The sequence below is a fragment of the Mauremys reevesii genome, linkage group 3, assembly GCF_016161935.1.
Source record: "Mauremys reevesii isolate NIE-2019 linkage group 3, ASM1616193v1, whole genome shotgun sequence".
NCBI classification, from domain to species: Eukaryota; Metazoa; Chordata; order Testudines; family Geoemydidae; genus Mauremys; species Mauremys reevesii.
The window spans coordinates 44,257,167-44,269,548 of NC_052625.1; the positions used below are offsets into that span (position 1 = coordinate 44,257,167).

Consider the following 12,382-nt stretch of genomic DNA (forward strand, 5'->3'; position numbering starts at 1 on the left):
TATCAACCAAGAGCTTTCCCGTTGACTCTGGTACTCCACCAGAGTGAGAAGCCTAGGCGGAGTCAACCGGGGATCATCAGCAATCGACCTACCGCAGTAAGTAGATCTAAGTACATCGACTTCAGCAACATTATTCACGTAGCTGAAGTTGCGTAAATTAGATCGATCCCCCAGCGTAGACCAGGGGTCAGACTTTCTGGTTAGAAATCTGCGGCTGTTCTTCTGATCCAACCAAAGTATACATCGTGCTGCAGTGGTCCAGCACAAGACTGATTTGGAGATGGGGAGGAGACTGCCACTTAAACAGCCCCCTCACTGTTTACTAGTAGCAAAGAGGGAAGGGGCATTATAGGCTATTGAGGAAATGTTGAAAGCTCGATTTTACCTTTCTCATACCGGTCCTTGAACCTTACCCATAGTTCCGATTAAGATAAAAAGGTGGTAATACCAGATTATGCGTGAACTATAGAAAACTAAAATTTAGTCACTTTAAAAGATTCTTATCGATTACCACAAATGGACGATATCCTAAATGCAAGTTCAATGTGATTTTCCACGCTGGATCTTAGAAGTGGGTACTGGCACGCAGAAGCAAATCCAAAGGACAGTAAAAAGATTGCTTGCACAGCAAAACAAGGCATATGGCAATTTAGAATGATGACTTTTAGCTTGTGCAATGCACCTGCCACGTTGGAGAGGGTACTCCATGCACAGAGCCTGCCTGTTATACCTATATGATATCTTGGTGTACACTAAAAACCTTTGATCAGGAAATGATACATCTAGATGTGATAAGCAGATAACCAGAAATTGAACCCAAAGAAACATGAGGCATTATTAAAATAAAAGGTACATTTATTTTGTGCACAAGGGGGAAATTTCCACTCACAAAAAGGAAGTAAAGGCTGTACAGAACTGGCCAACTCTCCAGACACAGATACGCAGTTTTGTAGGACTATTACAGAAGGTATATTTGTGGGTTTGCCAATTTTGCAAAACCACTGCATAGGTTGGTTCAAAAAGGGATTTTATTTCAGTGGTCAGCAGAGTGTGATTTAGCATTTTTTAAGTTGAACAAGGCCTTTGTGACCCAATAAAGGACTGCACCTGCCTTAGCCTACCTGGTTTTCAAAAATCCATTCATATTGGGTACAGATACTAGTGCTTACAGTGTGGCGGCAGTACTGACGCAAGAACACAAAGGACTGGAGAGGGTCGTTGCTTATTACAGCAAAACTAAGTTCTTCAGAGAAAAAAATTATTGCATTACCTAAAAGAAACCCCTAGCAATGGTTAAATCTATAGAACATTTTCACTACTAAATGTATGGGAAGAAGACTGCAGATAATGGAGTGGAGAGTATGCTTATAAAATTTGTGGATGACACCAAGCTGAGAGGGGTTGCAAGCACTCTGGAGGATGGGACTAGAATTCTAAACGACCTTGATAACTTAGAGAATTGGTCTGAAATTCAATAAAAACTAGTGCAAAGTTCAGCAGTTAGGAAGGAAAAAAAATCAAATGCACAACTACTAAAATGGGAATTACTGGCTAAATGGCAGTACCACTGAGAAGGATCTGGGGGGTTACAGTGGGTCACAAATTAAATGAATCAACAATGCGATGCAGCTGCAAAAAAGGCTAATATAATTCTGGGGTACGTTAACAGAAGTATCACATGTAAGACAAGGGCAGTAACTGTCCCACGCTATGCGGCACAGATGAGACTTCAGCTGGAGTACGGTGTTCAATTCTGGGTGCCACAGTTAAGGAAAGATGTGGATAAATTGGAGAGTCTCCAAAGAAGAGCAACAAAAATGGTAAAAAGTTTAGAAAACCTGACTTATGCGGAAAGGGTAAAGAAAACTGGGCATGTTGGTCTTGAGAAAAGAAGACTGAGGGCGGATCTGATAAGTCTGCAAATGTGTTAAGGGCAGTTATAAAGAGGACAGTGGTCAATTGTCCGCCTTCGTTCACTGAAGGTACAACTTGTCTCCTTAATCTGTAGCCAGGGAGATTTAGGCCATGTCTACACTAGTGAGCATACAGCAGCACAACTGTACTGATGCAGCTGCACCACTGCAAGATCGCTCATGTAGACACTCTATGCCAATGGGAGAGAACTCTCCCGTCCACATAATTAAACCACCTCCAATGAGCGGCAGTAGCTATGTCAGCAACATAGCACTGTCCACATTAGCATTTCTGTAGGTGTAACTTATGTCTGTCAGAAGAGTGTTTTTTCACACCCCTGAGCGACGTAAGTTATATTGACAAAAATGGTAGTGCAGACATAGCCTTAGGTTAGATAGTTGTAAAGACATCCCTCATAGTTAGAAAGTTAAATTTGGGAGTAATAGGCTTCCAAGAGTGGTTGTGGAATCTCTTTCATTGGAGGTTTTTATGAACCTTTAATCCTCCTCCCCAAAAGAGGAAGTTACAGCAAACTAAGGCCACAAATCCTAAAAGACAGTGTCCACACAAGAGTTTAATGCACTTTAACTTCATATCTTTGGTTAATTTGCCTCAGCTTTCCTGAGTGTCCCTCTGTAGACAAGCTCTAAGAGTGAAAGAATCATGATATTCCACCCAAGACAGATAAGTGAAAGAGGCCAAGCTTTTGGGGTGGGTGCACTACATTGCAACCTATGTCAGCAACACATTGCTCAGGGGTGTGAATATTCCACCCCGGAGCAACATAAGTTACACAGACATAAGCAGTTGCGTGCACAGTGCTATGGTGGTGGGAGAGCTTCTTTCACTGTTTTATACCAACGGGAGAGCTCTCTCCCAACGATAAAGAGCATCTGCACCAGATGCACTGCAGCAGCACAGCTGTATCAGTGCAGCTGCGCCGCTGTAGCTCTGTATGTATGGACATATCCCAACAGAGATCAGAAAGAGGCTCAGCTGGTCCTGTAATCATGACTCATACATACAGGAATGAGAGACATAGGAGCTTTAGGAAAGGGGCTGGAGGCCTGAAATTTTAGCAGCAGTCCCAGTGAAGACTAATCAGCACTTTAAGTTCAGGCAAATTACCCAAATTTGCAATCACAGTACGGTAACTGCAATCACAGGTTAGAGACACAATTACATGCCTAAGGCCTGGTCTAGAGTACAAAGACTGTAGACATAGCTGTGTCAGCTTGGAGTGTAAAAATAAGATTTAAAAAAAGCCATCTCCTAGATGACATAGCTCTGCTGTCAAAACCCCGGTGTAGATGCAACTATGCCAACGGAAGAGTGCTTCTGTCAGGATAGCTAGTGCGGATTAGGGAGGTTGTGTAGCTGTGCTGACAGAGGAACTCCTTCTGTAGGCTGCACCTACCCTACAGGACTCTGCCAGCTTAGCTATTCCCAGTAAGGCTCTGTAGCAGAGACAAGCCCTAAGTTATCTGAAACCTGAAGTGTCCACATTAGACTCAGAACTTGCTCCCATTTGTCACAATTGAGTGTAATTCACACATCTTTGAGCTGTTTTAGTCTATGAAAGCCGTGCTTCATTTCACATTTGGAAGGTTACCCAACAAGGTTTATATTATAGGTATCGCAGCTAGCGAAGCATATTTAGTTAAGGTTGCTCAACACTTTCCATTATAAGACTCTGTTTCCAGTTATTTATAATTCTGCCACACTAACATTTCGCAAATTTTTTCATGCCTGGTGTTTTGCCTCAGCTTTAACTTTTTTTTGGCAAATTTCAGCAAAAGTTGTTCAGATGTTTGTTTCTCAAAATGAGAGTAGGGAAACACTGATTCTTGCCATGTTAAAAATTATTATAATTGTCTTCTTGAGAACCCCTAGCTCCTCCATGCTTTGGAGCAGGGGCTTAAATTTGTCTTGACCAAGTTACGTCTCTGAAAATCTTCCTTCATACATGCTGAGTAGAGTTTTGCTAGAGTTTGGCAACTAAATTCTCCAAAGGTTCTATCTGAAAGCAGACAGACTTCCCTCCTGTGCTCTCGATGCTTCCTGCTGCTCGTGCACCAAAGCAACAAGAAAGAAAGAAACAACCTGAGTACAATGAATAGGGGTGATGAAGCAGGCCTGGGTGTGGTAGTAAAGGCTGAGAAGAGAAGACTGATAATGGACCAGGCTGAAAGGGACAGGGGAACAAGGGTCTGTAACCACTTGAGCATACTCCTCTCAGAACCTGGAATAGAACCTAGAACTTCACAAATCTCAATATTCCTCTGCAGCCAGCAAAACCCACTAGCAAAATGTATCATCTCCAGTTACTGACTTGTCCACAGAGGATGACAACCTATTACTGCTATCAGCTGCTGTTAGCTCAAATGACACAGGTCTGTGTAGTGGGTCTAAACGTTAAAATCCTCCTGATGAACCACGCAGAAGTCAATGTACTTCCACATGATGGAGTCCCTCCCTTTCCCGGTGTTTTTCTCCTAAACCTAGGAAATTACAGACAAAAATCTCAATTAAAAAAAATTAAGGTTACAAAATCAAGTACTCCAAAGTTAGAAAATGACACTTTCTGCTTATGCATGATGATACAGTCTTTAATTACCTGATTGCATACTATTTTTCCCACAGGACACCTGACTCATTCAGAGCACAGGAAGGATGATGCTCAGAGAATTAGTCAGGAATGCATAGTAGACAAGGCTTCTTTGGGTGGGGAGGGTACAACCACTGCCTCATTTATTGGAAGGTGTGTACTATTCAAAATTACTGGCATGGACGAGCTGTTGGAAGGTGTGTAGTGAACGAAGCAGAGGACTGCAGAAAAAGAAAGAAAAATCTCATAGTTAAAAGAAGTTGAACACCATCGCGGAGAATCAGATTCTATCCCTGCCTTTGCCCCAGAGTTCATATGTGATCCTGGTCAAGTCACCTAAACCACAATTTTTACACAGTTTGTTCCTCATTTACTAGGTGTTCATTTTGAGGCACCAATGGTCTGATTTCTAGAAGTGCTGAGCACTCAACTGCAACAGATGTCAATGGGAGCTTTGCTTTGAAAATATAAAGTGCTATAAAATGCTATGCACATCAAGACATAGGTATCTCAAATTTGACATGGATTTTGGGTGCTCACTTTTAAAATGTCTGTGCCACAGTTCTTCATCTGTAAAATGGTGATAACACAATCTCCCTGTGAGGTGCACTGGTGACAACAAATTCATGTTTGCAAAGCACTCAGATGCTATACTGATGACCACCCTAGAAAGCGCACAAGTACACTAATAATTCTGTATTCAGAGCAGAGTTTAAATGGTGTGTAGTAATAAAGACAGAAGGCCATACTCTGAATTGTGATCAAACAAAATATTGAATAACTGTTCACGCAGTGAGCACCTTCTATTCTGTGCACTGAATGAGGAAGAGATTCGGGTGGGGGTGGGAAATAGTATAAGGTCATGTAATTAAAGGTTGTAGCATAATGCAGATGTACAAGGGGGCTGAACTAAGGTTGCATGAAAACTTTCAATACTGGCACTTCCTAACTTTTGAGTGCTTGACTTTACATTAAAGATGCAATTATGTGTCAGTAGGTTGGGTTTTTTTCCCCCAATTTTTTTTTAATGGAATCCTAGAGCTATCATATGGCCCAAAATATATATATATATATATATATATAATCCTGAAATCTCTGCCCTATGCTCAGTAGAGACAAAGCTATTTAAAGACAGTGATATTAGAAAGAAACATGATTATATTTTCCTCACTTTCTTGCTTGTGAGTCTGTGGAGTATTTTTTAAAGACTGGTTAATATGCTAAGCAATGACTTGGAGGGAGGAGAGAAACCCCACATTTTTCTCTTGCAGTGTAACAAAGAAAACAAAACATGCTTAAATTGTCATTAACAAAAAATAGTGCATTGTTTGCCTCCCACTTTTGTTCTTTCCATGCCAGAAGGCACTAGCTTTCTTTAAAACAATTTAAAAAAAAGTGCAGGAAAAGCACCAGCGCTGCTTCAATATCTTGTTGCTCTTTTGAGTGACATTTTAGGATAAACTGCAAGAAACAGCTGAAGGATAAATTTAGTCCCAGTGACACCTTACTGATACTGGATTGAAAACAAAGTCAAAGAACTAGGGTAAAGTGCACACATTTTGTACTAATAATTTGAAGAAGACGACAAAGAAGAGTTACTTGGGTAACTTTGGAGATCATAAAATTAATGGGGGGTGTATGTATATAAAGATTGCATACGCAAGTCCAGTTTCATCTACAATACATTCTACATTACAACCTTATCACTTTTGCAAGATGAGCCTTTGCCCCAAGGCACAATGGAATGAATCAGAGACATGTCATCCTCAACTCTGAACTTCTCTTATCAGCTTTATTTTAACTCAACACTTCCCATAAAGCATGTATAAGCTTCCTCCTTCATTAAAAGGTTTTAAATAATTGTTTACATAAAGAAATGGTCATTAAAATCAGGTTAAGATCTTTGGACTCAATATAATCCATCTGTAGATGACACAGACCATAAACAGCTGCATCTACAGAATCAGGGACTATTGGGGAACTCCACATGTGGCTATAACATACACTAGGGAGCTGACATCCAAACTTACTAAGTGACATGAGACCTCTTTCCACATGTCCAAGCAACTGACCACAGACCAAATACATCCCTCACATATGCCTTCCTCTTTCCAAATAAAACATGTTTTTCAAAATTCAGTATTTCATGCTATGTAAAAATATTAAGCGTTTTTACTAGAAAACTGACAAAGTGTTTGTACATTTATGAACACTAAATACAAAAGTGAATGCTAATCCTTAAAGATTTGTTTTTTTTAAAGAAAATATCAAACAAATATTGTGTGGCAAAATCAGATGTCTGACAATTTCTTTTTAGTTTATGGCAGTGATCGTTGCTAATTAAAAATAAACATAAATTGTCAGGGACAGGTAGGGCAGCAGGAAATGGTGGCAAGGAGGGAAGAGGTAGGGTCCTGTAAACTGGTGAGCAAAACATTTACTTTTAGATCTTATCTGCTATTTTCCAACCCCAGTTCCACTTCCTGGATGAAAATAGGAGCTAAAGCAACATAAGGAGCAGAGAAGACAGTGAGTGTACTAGACACTCATGTAACACCATCAGAGAAAGATTCCACCTGCTTCTCCAGTCCTATGCATCTAAAAGGAAACTTCCAACAAATGATTTTAGTGTTGGTGGAGAAAAGGCAACTGAAAGTTTGCTGGCTGATTACATGGGTGATTACGAGAACAAGGGTGGCCACTGAGACCATGCAGCTGGCCAGCCACAGACTGACACTGCTATCAGAAGCCAGCTCCTCTCTACCAGGGTAAACAACATAGTACCTTTACTGGCTACGCTTATTGTTTATATTATAGTAGTTCCAAGAGTCCCCAAATCAGAATCCAGGTCCCATTGTGCTAGGTGCAGTCCAAACAAGACAATCACAGCCCCAAAGAGCTTAAAACCTAAATAAGATTCTTCCACTTTTGCCCCTACAGTGGAAAAAACTCACTTTCACCTATCCAAAAGGCATTTTCCCCTCTATTGCCTGAAATAACTCCTAGATGCAGTTCCAGCCTGCAGTCACTCAAGACATGTCTACCTGTAGCTAGGAGTGTCTCCCCCCGCAGGGGTAGACAGATACATGCTAGCTCTGCTCAAGCCATCACACTAAAAATAGCTGTGGTCATGGTGGCAGCTCAGGCTAGCTGAGCAAGTACAAGCTCACCCAACCACCTTGGTATGTCCTTGGGCTGCTAGTCTGAGCTGCTATCATGGCCAGGAAGAGCGCCGTCCAAGTGCAGCAAGGTGCCAGGCCTGGGCTGCCAGAACGAAGTGAGTGAAGATAAGCCCACAGCTGAAGCCTCTGGCCAGCCAGGCAGGGGCAGGCAATGGCGCCCTGAGCTACCAGCCTGGTGGGCAGGCACAGGAAGCAGGACTCACCCCTGTAGAGCCCGCACACCAGGTCCCGGGTCTCCACTTCCCACCAGGCTTGGTGGTCAGGGAGCATATGGCAGGGGAGCCCCTGGGCTGAAAAACTCCTCCCTGTGCAGTTTTACTTCTAATCTAAACCAACCCAGTGCTGTGTTTGATTTAAAGTGAAGGTTAACTCCAGTTAATGTGGCAAGCTACTGGGTATTTAAAGGAACAAACAAACCTTAATCTCTCTCTGAATGGCCCAGGAGAAGGCTGGACGGTTTGGTGAAAATTCAGGACTGGAGGGTGTTGGGGTCATCTTGCCAGGTGTAAGTAAGGCCAGTGGTATAACAAGCAAGCTGCTGGAATCAGAGTTGCTTAATACACAAGACACTCCGTGTACGCTGGCTGTAAGCAGCGGAGCATTTTGAGGCACTCAGGGATACAGAGCAGGCAGCGACAACCCCTCACTGCACTCCAAAATGTTATAATGACCAAGATAGAAAGCGAACAACAGATTCAGAACATCACATGCGTAGTAAGGTAAAGAAACATTGGCCACTGGACATGGCTAGTTAGCTCGCTCAGAATCTCAGATTTATTTTGGGGGTTTTTTGAGTAGCAAAAAAAAAAAATAATAATAATTACTACCCCCTCTGGTCATTTTACAGCTAGTACAGTAGAATGGTTAGAAGTGTTACTTTTCAAAGCTCCCCCCTCCCTCAATTGAAAGTATCTTTAGAGAAAGATACCTACCTGCCTAGACTGAGAACAATAAAATGGCTTAAAGCTAGTTTATGAAAATGGGATCTACAAGGCTACACTAAAAGCCCTTCGACGGTACTGCTTTAATAAAGCACTGGATATACTGCATGAAAAATGGATGATTCCATTTTCTGTTTTTATGAATAATGTTAAAAAGCAGAGCACAGGAAATCTTTGTAATACCAAGTAAGGGCAAGTGGTTATGATTTTTTTTTTAATTCTTCTTTAAACCTCCTACCCCTTTTGAGCTTGCCCAATTATACTCTTCCACTTTACATAACGCACATCCAAACACTATCAGGAATAGGGCAAATAGAGGACTAGAAAATACAGAAGCCAAAGGAAGAGGCAGACAAGAGACACACTTGAGGTCTTTCCCTCATTTGTTCCTGGACCTATTATACACATTTCCTTAAAATGAAAGTAAAAAGCAGCCAGACTCTAGGCCATTAATTATAAATATACACATACAAATAAAGTATCACCTGCTATCTGATAGCCTTTCTGAGTTTACAAACATTAGCAAAGCTTCAAACACTAGTGAAGTAGAGTACTACTCCTCATGTTACAGATAGGGTAACTGATGGACAAAGGGTAAATGCTTTTACATAGCAATTAAGTGGCAGAGCTGAAAAACGGAACCTAGTAATCCTGACTTCCAGTTCCTTGAACTAACTACTAGGAATATTAGTATATTTTAAATATATAATTTGTTTGATCTTCAAACTCCTAGCTCTTAAAACCAAATTTAGTTATCTTTATGACTATGAAACACTAATTGTTTCCTCCACTCTCCAAGTTGTGGTTGCCATGGAAGGCAGAAAGAAATCACCTTTCACCTGAAGCAGAACATTCTCAGGTCAAAACACACCCACCTTATTTCATTCTACCCCACTGCCATCATTCTTAATTAATCTAGTTTACGTAATATTAGCCAAAAGAGGGCATATTAGTGTTCTTTATCCCCCACATCAAATATAGGTAGCATCTTCAATACGTTTCTTCTGAATGAAGGGTATTTCTCAGAAAGATATCCAATAGCTAGCTTCTCTTCTGGTCAGAAAAGTGAAAAATCCTTTATATAGCCAATACATGCAACTTAATTTGCAGCTGTACATTCAGCTATCACCACCACTTATATTTTGCATCAGACGAAGTGGGTATTCACCCACAAAAGCTCATGCTCCTATACATCTGTTAGTCTATAAGGTGGCACAGGACTCTTTTTTGCTTTTACAGATCCAGACTAACACAGCTACCCCTCTGATACTTGACACTTATATTTTGTTTGCATACATTAAAATTAGAGATATATTGGAACTAGTATGCCCTAAGTAACTAACCTTAGTCCTAGTTTCGGACACTAACAAACAAACAAAATGTATTCTATATCATTCAGTCCTTCCACACTATCAGCTAATACCCAATGCCAATCTCTTCACATGTGCAATAGCAAGAGTAGCACTTGACTTCTGAATGAAAGTGGTATATCCACCATATATATCTTAAAAAAGAGAAGAACTCCATGACTACATTACATGTATGTAGTCCAGATGAGGCAATTTTATACATACAATCAAATCATTTTATACACATTTCCCAAAACTATATGTAACCCACACACCTCCTGGGGGTGTTCTGTCCCATCTAGTGGCAGAGAGAGAGGCAGAGAGATTAAAGAGTCTGCTCTACAGCCTTAGCCAATAGCCAGTTAGCTTATGCAGTAGAGGCTCATTCGCTAAGCTCCAGAGGTCTCAGGTTTGATCCTGCCCGCCGACGGCCGGGGTCTGTCGGTATTACATATACAATATGCTGCACCCTCACCAGAGAGAAGGAAAGAAGAGCTAAGAAAAGAGAGAGGAAATGCACCCTTTACCTCTTTTGTAGGTGAGTCTACAGAATATCATTGTTCCATCAGCACCTGCTTAAGTGTATTCTCTTATTTGATAAGGAAGGCTCAGTATCTGATTTAAGGCATTTGTCACTTGTGGAAGAAAGTCTTAATTCATAGTAGAAAGCGAGGAACAAGGTCCTCTGGCCCTAAAATCATCCAAGAGAATGTTTCCACGGTGGTGTTAATTCTCCTGTTCAAATTAACTTTAAATAAATAAATATACTAAGGAGTTCTTCAATAATAAAACAAAGCTGTTCAAATTGTCAAAATGCAATAGCACGCCAATTAGCAGATGTACACAGATCACGTCGAAACCGCTTTCCATGCAAGAGGCAAAAGAAATCACACAGTTCTGCAGTCAGCAGGGAATAGATCCCAAAGAAACTGCCTTCAAAATTCACTGACAGTCATATAGTCATGGGACAATAGCTTGAATTTTAACTAGTGTTTTCAATCTGCACATACCATCCCCAGGGTCATATGCTGAATGAATTTTACCTTACCATTATGCTGATAACTTTCACATATCCAATTATCACATACACTCAACAGCATAAAGGTCCCTCTTTTCCTGTTGGAAGAGCTTTCCTTTATTGTGTTGAGAGACTGAAGTGGACATCTAAAAAGCACCTGCCACTGCAAATACCATGTGGACTTCTTTTAATGAGCAAATGTAAACATAAGAGATTAAAAGACTAGCACATCTGGAAAAGCTCACGCTGTACCAGGCAAGACAGTTCTGAAGCAGTGCAATGTTTGTGACAGTTCTAGTGCCACAGACTGGAAAGTAATTTTGCTGCTGCCACCACCTCCTCAAGAAGAACCAGAAGCTCACCTAGAATGTCCACAGAACATGTGCATCTTGAAAAGACGCATGACAAGGTACCAAAAGGCCCGTTATCACAGGGACTTCAGCTCTTGCAGCCGAATCAGTGCTTTTTCTGGGAAGTAAGAAAGATCCATCTGGGTCAACATTTAGAATCCTGACTAATTAGGAGTCCGACCAGACTCCATCAGAGCTGTAGGCTGTCATTCCTTTTATGCATGGAAAAGACCTGTAGATGCATCCTGGGCAGGAAAGAGGGAGATAGACAATTTTAGGAGGGGTGTTCACATACCGCTCTCTCTAGACACATTTACTCTACCCACCTCCCCCCCCTTCCAAAGTGTTAATGGTTGTTTCCTTGCATAGTGTGCAGCAGCCAAGATGAAAGTCAATGTCTCCAAGGACAAGTCTAGAACCTTCCTTAATATTTCAGCTTAGTCTATTATCCTACAAAGTCTAACAGGCAAAAAGAAGTTCAATAATAATTACAAAGTAATGCATGCAAGATATAAAACCATATAGTCAAAACTTTTTCTCTATTAATGGTAAATGAAGACCAATGCACTCAAGAGAGGTGTCCCTATTTTTCATCTATATCCATCACAGAAGCAGCAAAAAAGAAAATTCCAGTTGCAAATCATATGGATTATAAGAGCTACTCTTCAGAGATGAACTTCATCGTACACCCTTTACTCTTGTGTGTTGATCTCTGTAAGTGGAAGTGATCTGGAAATATGCACTGCATGCATACTTAAAGATGGTTTGTTCAAAGTGCGAGAATTTCACTCTCATACACAACAGAAAGAAACTCTTTTCAGAGGTGCTACTACTCCACAGAACATCAAAACAAGATAATCTAGGGCCTTGGGAAAATAGCACTCCTAAAGCCATGGATCTTACTAACAAAATAGAATACTGATTGAGAGCCAAGAACCTCTATTGTTTAATATGTTCTTTTGAATCAAAACATGTTATGAATTATATTAAAATATTTTTGAAAGATCAGTTTTCACATGA

The 12,382-nt window shown here is 40.8% G+C and overlaps 1 protein-coding gene across 2 annotated transcripts in view; it reads right to left on the reverse strand.

Moving 5' to 3' along the window:
• LPGAT1 (lysophosphatidylglycerol acyltransferase 1) overlaps positions 1 to 12,382 on the reverse strand; it is a 127,679-nt gene that overhangs the window by 112,387 nt on the left and 2,910 nt on the right. The gene's annotated exons all lie outside the window — the stretch shown is intronic.